At 44.7% G+C, this 15,806-nt stretch overlaps 2 long non-coding RNA genes across 3 annotated transcripts in view; one reads left to right on the forward strand and one right to left on the reverse strand.

Annotated features, from left to right (window-relative positions):
- The window catches only part of LOC149122362 (uncharacterized), a 37,950-nt gene extending 37,264 nt beyond the window's left edge, over positions 1-686 (reverse strand). Inside the window, exon 1 of the long non-coding RNA XR_016220724.1 lies at positions 269-686. This is a non-coding gene — a long non-coding RNA (uncharacterized LOC149122362). The remainder of the gene's footprint in view (positions 1-268) is intronic.
- Positions 1-15,806, forward strand: part of LOC149122363 (uncharacterized) — a 93,250-nt gene that overhangs the window by 21,905 nt on the left and 55,539 nt on the right. For both annotated transcript variants that reach the window (XR_016220725.1, XR_016220727.1), the window contains exon 2: positions 5,383-5,510. This is a non-coding gene — a long non-coding RNA (uncharacterized LOC149122363). The remainder of the gene's footprint in view (positions 1-5,382; positions 5,511-15,806) is intronic.

A 15,806-nucleotide genomic window follows, 5' to 3' on the forward strand; every position in this document is an offset into this window, starting at 1 on the left:
GCAGTGGGCATTCAGAAAAGACTTGCTGGCCCGGACAAGGCTGCCTTTGCTGAGGGGCTCAGTGGACTTCCCGCTGTAGTGCCAACCTTTCTTGTCCATCGATAGGGTTCTGAGGCTGGGGCTGAAGAAGGGAAAGAGCAGACAGACCGCAGGGAAGGTAAAAACTCACTCCAGTCCCAGGCCTGAAGCTGGTTTCTTGCTCTAAGGGCCTCACACAAATTCTAGGGCTTAGAAACTGCTCGGTCCCTCAGATGATATTGGGCCTCACCTTTGGCCTATGACCTCTCCTTAGCTTCTGATGTTCTGTTGCTTCATTTTCTCCATTTGTCCTCTGGCAGAACCATTTCTTGAAGGTTGTCTTTTAGGATCCCATGGAACAGCCCGGGCTGCCCTTCCTCGCTTAGTCTCCACCTGCCTCCAGGCCCCACACGGCTTGACTTGCAGTGGGAGGGGAATGAAGTTAGTTCCTCTCTCTGCTCCCCCAGGTCACCAGAGGTTGTCTGGCTGTGCAGTGTGGCCAAGGAACTTCTCAGACTACAAGGTGACAGAAGCAGATTCTCTGAGCGCTGGCCTAGGAACGCCCTCTTGCGAGGCTGGGAGTGAGAAGCCGGTCTCATCATCTCCCTCCCCTTAAGGCAGATGGCGGAACCCAAGCACAGCTTTTTCCAACTAAAGCATTCTCGCCAATCTTCCTTCTTATTTACCATGTGTGTATGTAGGGGGAGAGTTGGGGGAGGGGTGACGTTTTACTCTTGAAGTGGGTGAGACAGACGAAGTTAATTTTCTTTGAAATTTTCACCTTAATATTAGGCCTTTCCATGTTACTATTTACTTACTTTTATTTGAAAGGCAGAGAAACACAGATATTTCCTTTGCAGGTTCACTTCTCAAATGCCTCCAATAATAAGAGCCTAGAAATCAACCCAGGTTTTTCTTACATAGGTATCAAGCACTCAAGTACTTGTGCCATCACCTGCTGCCTCCCAGGGGATGCATGAGTGGCGGCTGCATCAGAAGCAGAGTGGGGACTCTCTGACATTGGTACCTTGATAAGCGATGCAGGCATTCCAAAGCAGCAACTTAACCACTGCACCAAACACCTGCCCCCGCCCCCCCAGTACTTGATATTTTTAATATGACATCAATTGGATCTTCTCTTTCATGTTGTGTATCATTGCCTTTCAGCATTGACTTACCCTTTTCACATCTTCCGTGCTAAAATCTGTCCCTTCCCTGAGGCTTAGCCTTCCTTTGGTCTCCTCACATCCTGGTTCCTCTCCACCCTTGCACACTCCCCGTGGTATTTTAGGTTTGGCGCCTTAGATCCCCACCCTTTGCTAAGGGGCTGTAAAGACTCCTGGAAATGCATTCCTCTTGTGTAATTACTGTGACAGCTGTGCATTGCAGGCTGCCTCGCACAGGTGCATCATAGTACACTGTCCTTGAATGTGGCACCTTGACTCAGCAGTTTTCTAAACTTGTGGGTGGCTCCTTGTCTTTACTTTTTAGCACAACCCCTTTTGGTGGACCAAGTAGATTAATTTATTTGTTAGTAAATATTTCAAACAAAGAGAAGTGATAAATGGGGCTAAACTAGGGAGGGACCCTGGAGGCCACCCAAATAGCTTCTTTCCTGGGGCTTTGAGGAACACATTATGAAAATCTCTACTAAAAATAAAAAATTAACTGAGAGCCAAGCGTGGCGGGCTGCCTGTGGGAAAGGATGTGTGACCGCAGCCCTTCCGAAGCCACAGACCTGGGCTGTTCCTACCACTGTGCAACGAGTGAATCTGAAGCCACAGCTCTGATGCCCTGCTTCCTCCCAGAATCATCAGCTTCCAAGTGATCACCTCTCTGTGAGAGCTCAGCGTGCCTCAGACCTTGCTTTATTTATTTCTCTAAAATCCGAGCTTCTGAAATGGAGTTCCTATGAAGAAGCTCATAGAGGCACAATCCTCTGTCCTTAAAAACCGAAAAGCAAACCAGACAGTTCTAAAAACTGTTTTGTGGATATAATGTTTATGGCATTTTAATACCATTCCTTAAACGTCCAAACCACACACACCACTGAAATTCTAACAAACTAATTATGTCCGCGGCCTTCTGAGCTGGGATGGCCAGCCAGTACCTTACTGCCATGCATTCTCACAAGGGGAACCCAAGTGTCCCTTTACCCTTTCTGTGTGGACTATTCCCTATGGCTGCAATAGCACCCTGGGAGAGTGTCATCAGCAGGCCAATATAGAGGAATGGACCTTACTCAATGCAAGTGGGTTTTTATATATTTGTTTTAAAAGTTTATTTATTTGGAAGACAGAGAGATGGATAGAGAGAGATAGTCTATCTGCTGGTTCACTCCCCAAACCTCTGCAACAGCTGGTGCTGGGCCAGGCCAAAGCCAGGAGCCAGGAATTTCATCTGAATCTCCCATGGGTGGCAGGAGTCCAAGAATCTGCTGCTTCCCAGGCACATCAGCAAGGAGCTTGATTGGAAACAGAGTCAGGATTGGATCCCTGGTACTCCAATTTAGGATGTGGGCATTCAAGGGATGGCTTACCCATGGATTTTTAATCATTCTTAGATATTTTCTGATTTCTTGGAGAGGCACATGGAGTAAATATAGTAGCTACTTAGGGAGAAACTGGCAAAGTGACTCTACTTCCATCTGGGTGAGTAGAAAGATTCATGAAGAAGAGAGGGCTAAAGGCTTACAAGTAGTGTTAGGAGAAGGAAACAGTCTTTTCTCCCCCATGGTTCTCCTTCAGTTGGTGCCCTGGGAGAGCTTCTGTCTGTGATGGGGCAGCGAACAAAACTTCCTAGTGTGACCCTGACAAGCCTCATGCTAGGCAGGATTGGGGTCTGGAAGCCCTGCACCCACAATGTTTTGGGACTGATTATTAGTATTTTTACTAGAGATTTACTTATTTAAAAAGAGGGAGGGAGAGAGAGAGGGAGAGGGAGAGAGAGAAAGAGAGAGAGGTCTTCTACCCACTGATTCACTTCCCAAATGACTGTAATGGTTGGGGCTTAAGCTGGGCTTAAGCCAGGCAGAAGTCAGGGGCCAGGGGCCAGGAGCCAAGAACTCCATCCAGGTCTCCCACGTGGATGGCTGAGGCTGAAGCACTTGGGCCATCTTCTGAAGCCTTTCTAGGCCAATCAAGTGGAGCAGCCGGGACACAAACAAGTGCTCATCTGGGATGAGAAGGTGTCACAAGTGGTGGCTGAACCAGCTGCACCCCAATGTAGGCCCTGGGGTTGATTACTTTGCTTTGCCTGAGGCTTATCCCAGGGAGGAACTAAATCCACATGTGAGTGGGAAGCCAAGGAGCAGGTATATGAGGGGAATCTGTTGTGATTTTCTTATAGCCTATGTGTGGTTCCTTGATTGTCACACAATATGGGGAGTGCAGAGACTCTGGGAGCTTCGTGCAGGAGGGGCAATGAGCCATGTGGGCTGTGGACAATGCTCTGAGAGAACCTGCTCTGATCAGTCTGCTCTGGACACTGGGAGTGGCAAGAGTCCTCTATCCATGGGAAACAATTGCTCAAAATAATCACCACCTTTAAAAAACGGTTATGTTGACTTAAAATTCATTTCCTACAAATGTTGGATTAATATTTTTGAAGTCAGAAGGGAGGAATCACAGCTTTGTCGGCGTAACTCCTCCATGGACAGCCTTGACCGCTCTGTTTCTCTTTTGAGATTTTGATTTATGGGTACAATTTAGCACATAAATGTGTCTTGTCTTACATAGTTGATGACTGTTTTATGCATTCTTTCCTAACTCCCCAACTCTATAGACTGAGAACATGTTTGTACTTCTGATATCCTGCACAAGACCTTCTGGAAAGTTGTGCTTTGTTGATTAGTGACTGGCAAATCCCAGAGATCGTCTAATGCACTGAGCTTGGTGGTGACACTCAGGGCTGCTTCTGTCAGATTCATGTTGATGATACTGACCACAGGGGCATATAAACAGGCAATGCACAGGGGTGCGTGGAAGCTGCTGTCCATCCTATTGCAGTCCTGGTAAATAAGTATAAGCTACTCAAATGTTTAAACCCAACACATATATTAAACATGACTAACTTTCCCATCTTTGTCAATAAGAAAAAAAACTTTTTGGTCTACAGTATTCTTATTGCCACATAACTTAAAAGTTTTAAAAATATTAATTTATTTTTATTTTATTTGAAATGGAGAGAGAGAGAGAGAGAGAGAGAGAGAGAGAGAGAGATCTTTTATCTACTGGTTCATTCTCAAAATGATTGCAACAGCCAGAGCTGGGTCAGGCTGAAGCCAAGGGCTCAGAGCTCCATCCAGGTCTCCCATATGGGTGGCAGGGACTTTAGCCATCATCTGCTGTCTCCCAAGACTCACTCCAATATTGGATGGTGGGGTCCCCAGGGGCACTTTAATCACTCCCCCAAATGCCCTCCCCAACATAAAGGTTTTTTTTAAGATAGAACATTGGAGCATTTGCATCCTGGCTCTGCTATTCATTGCCTATGACATTGAGAAATCCTTAAACTTAGAGCTTCAAGGTTTGTAATCTCTAAAATGGTGATAATAATGGCTACAGTAAGTATCAACTGAACTAATGCTTATGAGATTTTTGGTGTGTAATAGGCAACTAATTTTATTATTTTAATGGTGATTTATTTATAGCATTATAACTTTTTATGATTTTAAAATTATAATTGATTTTGTTTTGTAATAAAATGAAATGGTTAATAAGTGCACAGGCCTTGGAGTCAGACAAACCCCGGTTTAAATCCTGACTCTGCCCCCTCTCTGTGTGAACTCAGACACACTACCTCTCTTTTTTTGTTTGTAAAATGGAAATTATACCTGCATCCTAGTGGCAGGGTAGAGGGGTGAGGCTAATGAGATCACATTCCAAGGCTGTGTTATTCAGGGTTCCCCATAAGATGAACTCCAATCAGTGACATCGAGGAGTGTATAAGAAAGGACAGTACAACATTGAGGGTGGCTGGCTGCGGAAGCAGCACAGTGGCTGGCACCGTGTCTTTGGCCTGGTGATAGAGAAGGCCGCCCACTTTCTCCTGCCTCCTCCTCCAGCCTCGGAGCTCATGAGTGGATGGGGTGATGACTGAGAAGTGCAAGGAGAGACCTGAATGGACAGAGGAAGAAGGAGCCTCTCCGGGCAGAGCTCATGGGTGGGGTAGGGTGGATGTGAAGAGGTGTTGGAAAGGGCCAGACACAGAAATGATTGGTTAGTTATAGTGCCTAGAAGACCAGGACTCAATAAATGATTACAGCCTTTAAAAAGAATATGACAAATAGTTTTTATAATCTTGAAAGTTTAACTTGCTTGTTTTCTGTATCCTAAGAAACCAAAAGAGTATCTGCTTTTCTAGGCTTCATGAAATCATTGTGATCAACATGCTGGTTCTTACCAAATCACCAGGGGGCCTTAGAGTCCTCCCATATATGCCAGTGGAGCAGTGTGCGGAGTCCCGATGGCATGCCTCTTCCATGACAGAGTGTAAGTATTCTTTGTGATGAGAAACTCCATTGGCTGTGATGAAATACCTGGCTCGGTCACATTCCTGCCAAGAAACACGACAGCCATTGCACAAAAATGGTCTTCTAATGAAACACCCCAAGACTCAGCCGTCTTTTTTTTCCCCTCTGCCTAAACAGAATCCTTTCTTTCCTTTTATAAAAATAAATTCTATTTATTTATTTATTTATTTATTTGAAAGGCAGAGTGACAGCAATAGAGGGAGAGAACCACACACATAAACACACACACATAGGATCTTCCATCTACTGATTCATTCCCCAAGGGGACACAACAGCTGAGGTTGGGACATGACATGCTCAAGACAGGAGGCTGGAACTTCATCTGGACCTCCCCATGTGGGTTTCAGGAGCCTGAGTCCTTGGGCCATCCTCTGCTGCCTTCCAAGGTACATTAGCAGGGAACTGGATCAGAAGTGATGCAGCCTGGACTGTAATAGAACTAGGATACGGATGAAACAACACATTGGCTTCCTTTTTATTCTGCTTCCCTACTTAATTTTCCTCCATCATGTACCATTGCCTAGCAAATGAGTCTCTTTCCTCTAGAATACAGGCACCAGGAGGTCAGGGAATATGTCTGTTACTTATTGGCTGCTCTATTCCCGCGGCCAGAACCATGAATGAATGAACACATTACCCAGAATGGACAGGCTGGTTAACAGTTGGCTATCTGCTGAGACTTTCTGTTTTCTTCTAATCTGAAGTTGACATGATGTAGGATTCTGGAGTAGAATGTTAAATATCTATTTTAGGTTTTATTGCCAATGAAAATGTTAATAAAGTACAATTATTTGTTATTTTATTATTAAAGTGAATATGCATTCATACATAAATGTCTTTTTCACGCATGCGTTTTAGCATTGAAACACATCTGTGAATGTGGAGGAGTCTTAACAGTTGTTTTTTTCTCCCTGTCATCCCTCTGGAAGAGTGAGGAACTTCTGTTGCTCCTGACTTGGGGGTGGAGGGTGCATTTTATAAAAGCTATTGCTCCATTTACCCAGCTCTCCCAATCCACTCAGCAGAAGCCACATGGGCCATATGCAAGAATGGGAAGGCTGCCATTAGGACACATGCATGCCTCCCGCAGAGCTCCCAAGTGTTCTGTACGTTTTTCTGCATAGATAAGCCCTGAGTGTCTATCTCCAAGAGCCAGAGGTTTTATTTTCATCTAGTTGACAGGGAGAGAGAAAGAGAGATCAATCTTCCACTCATTGGTTCCCTCTCCAAATGCCTGCAACATTTAGGGCTTGCCCAAGGCAAAGTCAGAGCTCTGAATTCCATCTGGGTCTCCCACAGCACTGGCAGGGGCCAGACACTCAAGCCAGCATGTGGTGCCTCCCAGGATGCATTAACAGGAAGGTGGATTAGAAGCAGAGCAACCAGGACTTGAACTGGCACACTGATATGGGATGTGGGTACCCCAAGTGGTGGCTTCATCTGCTGCACCACAACACCTGCTCCCACAGTAACTTACAGTGGCATAAAGCAGTGATTTTAAAGCTACATGATAGTAACTGGAGTTCCCCAAAGGAGATATTCCATGGTCAAATAAATTTGGAGAAGACTGAGTGTCGCTCCCCCATTCGCGGAGGAACGACACCCGACCCTGCGCTGTTCTTTTTGCCTGGCCCTTCCTGGGTTAGCTGCCAGCCCCCCCCCGCCGCCCCCGCCCTCGCCCCCGCCCCCGCCGTCTCCGCCTCCGCCTCTGCGGAGGCGCGGCACACCGCCGGCCGGCTCTCTCAGGGGTTGCTCAGGGGTTGCTCAGATGTTCCCCGGTGCATAGTTTCTCTCTCTTTCTTTATAGTCCTCTTCCACCAATCCATGCTCTGCTGCCCACATGCTGAGCACACTGCTCTCCTCCAATCAGGAGCAGGATCAGCTCCTGCAGTTTATCAGTCAAATTGGTGAGGCAGCTGTGTAGAAGTTGTTTGCTGTCGCTCAGCACCATATTGTGGGAGATCAGATGCATAGAATTAGTCCTAGCAGTTCCAGTAATTTAGTCTAGTCTCAGTTGCTCCCCACAACTGAGTAGAACAGGCTAAATAGATTCCAATTTGCAAGTCTTTGCACATTTTATGTAATAACCTGTGTTCTGATTCTTTGGTGGAGAAGTTATCTATATAGGATTTCTCAAACCTACTTCACCACAGAAACTATTTGTATAGACCCTCAAGTTCAACTAAACACATTTTGGAATATCCAATGTAATTTGAAAATAATTAATTTAATGTTTATGTTATCCTCTAAACTGGCCTGAGAACTATTATTATTGCCATTTAACAGACAAGACATAGGAAACTCTCAGTATGATGACTGTCTTTTAGCAGGGGTTGCAAAGGGGGTAGAATGAGCTACATCTTTAGTTTAGAATTTTAATTTTCATTGCATGGCACTATATTGTCATCATTTCCTAGGACTGCTATGTACCTTAGTATGTTTTATGTTTTATAATAGAATATCAAAGACAAGGTACTTTGCAAAATATTTAATTTCTTACAATTTTGGAGCCTGGAAAGTCCAATTTCAAAGTTCCTGCTGTGTGACAACACAGCTTAGGGCAATCTGCACCAAGAGAATACAAGAGGGGCGAGGGAAGGGGGGATGGAGAAAGAACACATTTTTATGGTAAAGCCATTGTCGGGATAACTATAATTAACTTGTTCCCATGGTAACCAACCCACCATATGTACTAATCACCTTTTATAGGTTCCACCTCCCAACTCAACCTCAGTGGCAATTAAATTTCAACAAGAGTTTAGAGAGGACATTCAAACTAAAACACCATAACTAACTACCACAAGTTGGGTTACTCAAACAAAGAAATGTATTCTCACAGCTCTGGAAGCTGTGAGGGAGAGACTCTTCCATGCCTCTTTTCTTCTTTCTAGTGGTTGCTAGAAATTCTTGGAGTTTTGGAACTGTAGGGTTCCAATTTATGAAGATCAACTGAACACTATTTCTCAGGGGGAAGTGGTGATCTTTAGGATCCTCTGTTCAATGACTGAGCCTTCAGGTACATGTAAGTCTTCATTGTTTTATATGCTGGTGTTTCCTGGTTGTCTCTCTTTTTCCTTTCTTTTTAAAAAGATTTTATTTATTTATTTGAGAGGTAGAGTTACAGACAGTGAGAGGGAGAGACAGAGAGGTAGGTCTTCCATCTGCTGGTTCACTCCCCAAATGGCCACAACAGCTGGAGCTGCACTGATCCGAAGCCAGGAGCCAGGTACCTCCTCCTTGTCTCCCATGCTGGTGCAGGGGCCAAAGCACTCGGGCCATCTTCTACTGCTTTCCCAGGCCAAACCTGAGAGCTGGATTGGAAGTGGAGCAGCCAGGACTAGAACCAGTGCCCACATGGGATGCTGGCACCGCAAGCAGAGGATTAACCTACTGTGCCGTGGAGCTGGACCCCTGGCTGTTTCTTACAGCAGAAAAAATCAGCTTATCCTGAATACCATTACTGTTTTCTTTAATAGGATTATGTACTGAATATTAATTTCCAGCAAACGTGTTTTGGATAAATAAACTTTCTGAAGTGATTTCTAGACTTGGCTCTTGAGCAGCTGTCAAATCACTTGGTAGGGCCTATAAAATGATTTGGACAAGTTTTCTTTTCCCCTCAGTGTGGCCTGGGAAAATAGTTCTGAAGTTTTGTGGAATCATTTATGTGTCTTCATTATGTTCAAAATGCTTTCACCAAGTCCTTTATGCAAACACAACTTAGTTGTTCAGCGCTATGAAGTGTTTCAGTGTTTGTTGGGTAATCATTAAGTGAAATTAGAGAACTCCTTCCAGGACTCTCGATTTACTGTATAGTAATATTAACAGCTACCGTTTATTAGGTGTTTACTGTGTGGTAGCTACTGTGACTTATGCTTTACCAACCTTATTAAATTATTTCTTACACAACCCTGTAAAGGTTGGTACTCTTATTATCCCCACTTTACAACTAAGGATACAGTCAAATAGTTAAAAAATAACAAAACCCACACTCGAATCCAAGTCTGTGCTTATAGCCTCTGGTTTCTGTATACGGGTGGCAGCTGCGACAGGATTAGGAGCCACACCTCAGTGCAGGGGATGGGCAGCTGTATTCTTGCCTGGGCCCTGACTTGGGATTTGTCTTTGATGAGGTAACAGAATCACCTAGAACAGAATTAATCACCTTGTTACCTGTGCTACTTACACCTTTGCTTCTGTAACATGTAGCTTTGTTGTGTTTTGCTTTTTATCTGATGTAGTAAGGATAACACTTCCATTCAGCACTCATTGATATAAATCACAGATTTTGCTATGGGAAATAGTCAACTATAGTGGATGCAACCATAGTTTTGGCATCCAATGCCTTGGGTTTAAATCTCAATTCAATCTCTTATTACATGTGGCGTCTTAGACACCGATCTTCTTTGGGCCCCAGTTCCCTCATCCGTAAAATGGGGATAGCTTTGAACGTTTCCTAGGATTATGTGAAGATCAGTTGAGATAATCTATGTCAAGTTACTGGTGCAGGTATGGTCTCAACAAGTAGTGAATTATTTTGTCCATTAACTCAGGGAAGAAAACATTCATTGCCATGAACTGGCCATTGTCAGATATTTTCATAGCATCCTTGGGCCATTTTCTGGGCACTGCAAGAGATCTGCTCTATTTTCTTCTTTGGCTTGTGCATATCCCTGTCCTGAAGGCTGTCTGGGGGAAAGAACTACCACCCTTACCAAACACCCCCAAAAGGCACCCATGGATTTCTGCTCCAAGATTTATCCAAAAGTTAAGGTCAAGTTTTTAGGGGTTGGCAGTATGGCACAATGGGTTAAGCTGCTGCCTGCAATGTTGGTATCCCATGAGTACCACTATCAGCCCCTGCTGTTCCATTTTTGATCCAGCTCCTTGCTAATGCACCAGGGAAAATGATGGAAGATGGCCCGAGTATCTGGGCCCCTTCCACCCACGTGGGAGACCCAAATGGAATTCCAGGCTGCTGGCTTTGGCCTGGCCCAGTTCCAGCCATTGTGGCCATTTAGGTAGTGAACCAGCAGATTTAGAATCCCTCTCTCTCATTCTCTCTCACCCTCTCTCTCTGTAACTCTGCTTTTCAAATAAATAAGCAAATCCTTTTTTTTTTTAAAAGAAAGTTCAGGTTTTAGCTTACAGTACACAGAATGTAGACAGTACATAACCTTTTCCCAAATTCCGTGTCATACTTTGTTGTGTGTACCTTAAAAGTTTTGGCCTTATTAAGTTTCTGTTAGGTAGGGTCAGCTGCTTCTGATCTGTTCCAAGAATGCATGAAACAGGGTTTCGCCAGGGTGTAGCGTTTTTCCTGTAATCTAAGCAGCTCAAACTCAACCATCAGCCCCTCATGCACTTTCCAAGAAAAGGTGCATCAATGGGTGACCGCATAGATTGCTGCTAAGGAAGCAGCAATGCCTCTTCTAGCTCAGACAGCTAAAAATGCTCCCTAAATTTCTTGTATTGTTGTGGCTACCTGGACAGTCCAGGCTGCAGCCGATATGGAACCAGACTTGGCCAACCTGTGCTTATGAAACCTGATTCATCAGAACTACACCAGGTTGATCACTCCTGCCTTCGGGTCAGTCTACCTCTCACAGCAGCTTCTTTTATAAAATCAATGCAATTTAGTTGGGTATGAGATAATCCAAAGCACACTTCCATTTTCTCTTAGCCGCTTTATCATTTTCTTCCAAATTGAAAGATGCACTTAAGTTCTCTGAGTTCTTCTTTAGTGTTGAATAAAGGTCATTTTCATTTTTATAAAATTTAAAAAATTAGTTTAAAGATTTATTTATTTATTTGAAAGATTTGCAGAGAGAGAGAGAGAGAGAGAGAATCAGGGAGAGGGAGGGAGAGAGAGAGCAAGAGCTTCCACCCACTGATTCACTTTCCAAATGACTGCAATAGCCAGGACTAGGCCAGGCTGAATCCAGCAGCTTCTTCTGACCTCCCCAAGTGAGAGCCAAGTCCCAAGGATGTGGGCCATTCCCAGGCATATTAGCAGGGAGCTGGATCAGAACTGAAGCCGCTGGGAGTAAAACGAATGCTCATAAGCGAAGCTGGCAGTGCAGGTGGAGGCTTAACCCGCAGCACCACAGTGCCAGCCCCAGAGGGGATTTTTAAGTGCAGTTAAAAAGACTTGCTCTTGGACTCATCATTTTACCTTCCCCAAGGATGTATTAAGGATGACCAACATCACACTGGATTGAGCGAGATACTAGCTTATACTTTAACAAAGCTAATGTGAGCTTTGACCTTTAACCCCTGAGAGTGGTCACAGGGAGCAGCTTCATCTAATCTATTACTCTCTATAAAAAGAGTCTCAGGCATTTACTTTTAGACAAAATAACCGGGTCATTTCAGTGGAACAAGATGGACAGCCAAAATCAGTGAAGCATTACAAGCAAGTTTTCCAGGAGGCAGGATGGGGCTGATTCTCTCTCCTTAATGGCATTTAACAGTGTCTGAGTAAAAATGTACCTCTGAAGCCGAGAACTCTGGGAGGAAGCAGCCTTATTTTTCTCTTGACAAACCTCCACCCCCACAGCCACATCTGTTGTTCTCACTTTCTGATATAAACACTTCCCTTTGCTAATGCTGGGAAGTTACTCATTCTCTCCTTCACCCACGGAAACGGTTTCTTGAGGCCGAGGTGAAATTTTTACCCACCTCCTTGAAACAAAATAGATCCTTTCTAAGGCTGACCCGCAATCAAAATCCTGCCGTGCAAGTCTCAGCCACCAGGTGGAGTCCTTGCTTGCTTGTCTTAGGCAGGAAATGCATCAAGCGCCCCATCTAGAGGTGTGACTTGGAACTGCCTGCTAAAAGTATAGAACAGGCATTCTGGAAGCAGAATTTCAAATTGAAGCTGAATACCATACAAGGAGAGTTTGGAGATAAGAGAGAATGAAAAGGTGAAGTTCTCATTCTCAAATAACTCACGATGTTATGGGAAAGAAGGAAAACTAGGTATCCATCATAAATCTAAGACATGGGTTCTAAAGGATGCCAATGCTTCATTTTTTTCTCTTCCCAAGGTCCTCCCCATGCAGAAGAGTTGGTCAGGGAAAGTTGGGAGCACAGAGAAAGAGGGGGAAAGTCATGCCATCACAGAGCCAGGAGGGGAGGGAATCCCACCTCCAAGCCCAGGCTCCAAGTGCTCCTGAGACAGCCCAGGCAGAGTGAGGTGATTTTCTTTGCAAGACTCTCAGACGAGGGAGCTAAAAAACCCTTGCCCTGACAAGAGATTAGCACACCAGGTATAGCTTGGGGCAAACTCCCAGGAAGCATTGAGCCTCAGTCGCTGCAGGAGGGCTGCAACAACTCCAATGTTGTCCAGAAGGTGCCGGACTTCCCCAGCCAAACTCTTCCTCTCAGGCCATGACTTTTCCTGGACATCTGAGAGAGGCCCAGGAATTTCGTGGCTTTTCTCTCCATCTATTAATCCCAGGATTGCAGCTGTTTGGCTGTTGTCACCAGCCTCCAGGGATAGTGCAGTATGCTTTCTTTCTGTCTGCTAATTCGTAATTGCCCAGGAAATAGACCTTCCAGTTCTAGGGCAGCTCCTCCTAATGGTCTGCTTGGGGGTCAGCAAGTGTGAATGATGGTGATGCAACTGAAGAGGCTATGTAGAATATTTTACTTTTTTTTAAATATACAAATACACTGTAGTTAAAAATACTGGGACCACTGCTGTGGCATACTGTGTAAAGCTGCTGCCTGCAAGGCCAGCATCCCATATGGACATAGGTTCTAGTCCCAGATGCTCCATTTCTGATCCAGCTCCCTGCTAATGTGCCCGGGAAAGCAATAGAAGATGGCCCAAGTGCTTGGGTCCATGATACCTATGTGGAAGACCCAGAAGAAGCTCCTGGCCTTGGCCTGGCCCAGCCTTGGCCATGGTGGCCATTTGGGCAGTGAATCAACAATGGAATCAACATCTCTCTCTCTCTCTCTGTAACTCTGACTTTCAGATAAATAAATCTTTGAAAAATATATACTAAAAGGCCAAGTAGAAGTCTAGGAAACTACGTTGGAAGTGTATAGGGTATGCTGTCCCTACAGGATGCCTATTTCTAGACAACACTAGGTAGGTGGTTGGTATCTCCTGGATGTTTTCTTAGCAAATCTTGTATTACGCCAACTCTGTTTCAGTATCCTGGTGCTCCTTCTTCTGCCTTCACTATCTCCTGGATCAGCTGCTGGTAGAATATTTGTATTTGCAAGTGTCCCCCGTCCTGCTCCATTATCCCTCAGCATCTTGCAATGTTTTCCTTCTCTTCATCAAGTTCTTTAAGACTTTTACTTATATGTCTCTGATCCACAGAACCTTCTTCCTGTTACTTTGCTTTTCCTTGCAGTCTTTCTTGAAACTGAATTCTTCCTGTGTTCTTGACCTCATTCACTTGCCTCCTTTCAAGTCTCAGCTCCTTGTCCTTTTTTTTTTTTTTTTGAGATTTATTTATTTATCTGAAAGGCACAGTTATACAGAGAGAGAGGTAAAGACAGAGAGAGAGGTCTTCCATTTACTGACTTACTCATCAAATGTGCACAACGACCAGGGCTGGGCTGGGCTGGGCTGAAGCCAGGAACCAGAAGCTTCTTCTGGGTCTCCCATGTGGTTGCAGGGGCCCAAGCACTTGGGACCTCTTCCACTGCTTTCCCAGACACATTAGCAAGGAGTTGAATCAGAAGTGGAGCAGCTGGGACATGAACCGTTGCCCATATGGGAGGCTGGTGTGGCAGACTGTTGCTTAACCCACCAAGCCATAATGCTGGACCCTCCTTGTCCTTCCTGGCCAACTTTTCCTTCTCTTTATCATTTGTCTAACTCTTTCTCACATATATATTTTAAACTTTTATTTAATAAATATAAATTTCCAAAGTACAGCTTATGGATTACAATGGCTTCTCCCCCATAACTCCTTCCCACCCACAACCCTCCCATCTCCCGCTTCCTCTCCCCTTCCATTCACATCAAGATTCATTTTTTTTTTTTTTTGACAGGCAGAGTGGACAGTGAGAGAGAGGAGAGAGAGAGACAGAGAGAAAGGTCTTTCTTTTGCCGTTGGTTCACCCTCCAATGGCCGCCGCGGCCAGCGCGCTGCGGCCGGCACACCGCGCTGATCTGATGGCAGGAGCCAGGTGCTTTTCCTGGTCTCCCATGCGGGTGCAGGGCCCAAGGACTTGGGCCATCCTCCACTGCACTCCCTGGCCACAGCAGAGAGCTGGACTGGAAGAGGGGCAACTGGGACAGAATCTGGCGCCCTGACCAGGACTAGAACCCGGTGTGCCAGCGCTGCAAGGCGGAGGATTAGCCTAGTGAGCAGCGGCGCCAGTCCAAGATTCATTTTCAATTCTCTTTATATACAGAAGATCAATTTAGTATATATTAAGTAAAAATTTCAACAGTTTGCACCCACACAGAAACATAAAGTGTAAAATACTGTTTGAGTTCTAGTTATAGCATTAATTCACATTGAACAACACATTAAGGACAGAGATCCTACATGAGGAGTAAGTGCACAGTGACTCCTGTTGTTGATTTAAGAATTGATACTCTTGTTTATGGCGTCAGAAATCTCCCTAGGCTCTTGTCATGAGTTGCCAACGCTATGGACGCCTTTTGAGTTCGCCAACTCTGATTTTATTTAGACAAGGTTATAGTCAAAGTGGAGGTTCTCTCCTCCCTTCAGAGAAAGGTACCTCCTTTGATGGCCGGTTCTTTCCACTGGGATCTCACTTGCAGAGATCTTTCATTTAGGGTTTTTTTTTTTTTTTTTTTTTCCAGAGTGTCTTGGCTTTCCATGCCTATAATACTCTCATGGGCTCTTCAGCCAGATCCGCATGCCTTAAGGGCTGATTCTGAGGCCAGAATGCTGTTTAGGACATCTGCCATTCTATGAGTCTGCTTCTTTTTATCAGGGTCTTGCTGTAAATCTTGACAGGTCCTTTGCACAAGCTTCATGATCAAGTTGTATTCTTTTCTGTGTTTCTGCTTAATATGTTCTTCCATTCATTGAATAATTTTTTGCAAAAATGTCCCAATATTTTACTTCATCTTCTGTTTCTTTAGCTTGATCTGTTCATTTTCATGTTTAACCCATGCATCATTTTTTTCCAAAAGGTGTGCTTCTTCCTTTAACTGTTGCACTAACTGCTTTTAAGGTTGGGGCATTCAGCCTCAGGTGCATGCTCTCTGCCAGCTGTCTGTGTCTCTGCACATCTGGGCTTCGTGCTTCTC

The sequence above is a fragment of the Oryctolagus cuniculus genome, chromosome 14 (genome assembly GCF_051225735.1).
Source record: "Oryctolagus cuniculus isolate XC-2025 breed Fujian yellow rabbit chromosome 14, ASM5122573v1, whole genome shotgun sequence".
Taxonomy (NCBI): domain Eukaryota; kingdom Metazoa; phylum Chordata; class Mammalia; order Lagomorpha; family Leporidae; genus Oryctolagus; species Oryctolagus cuniculus.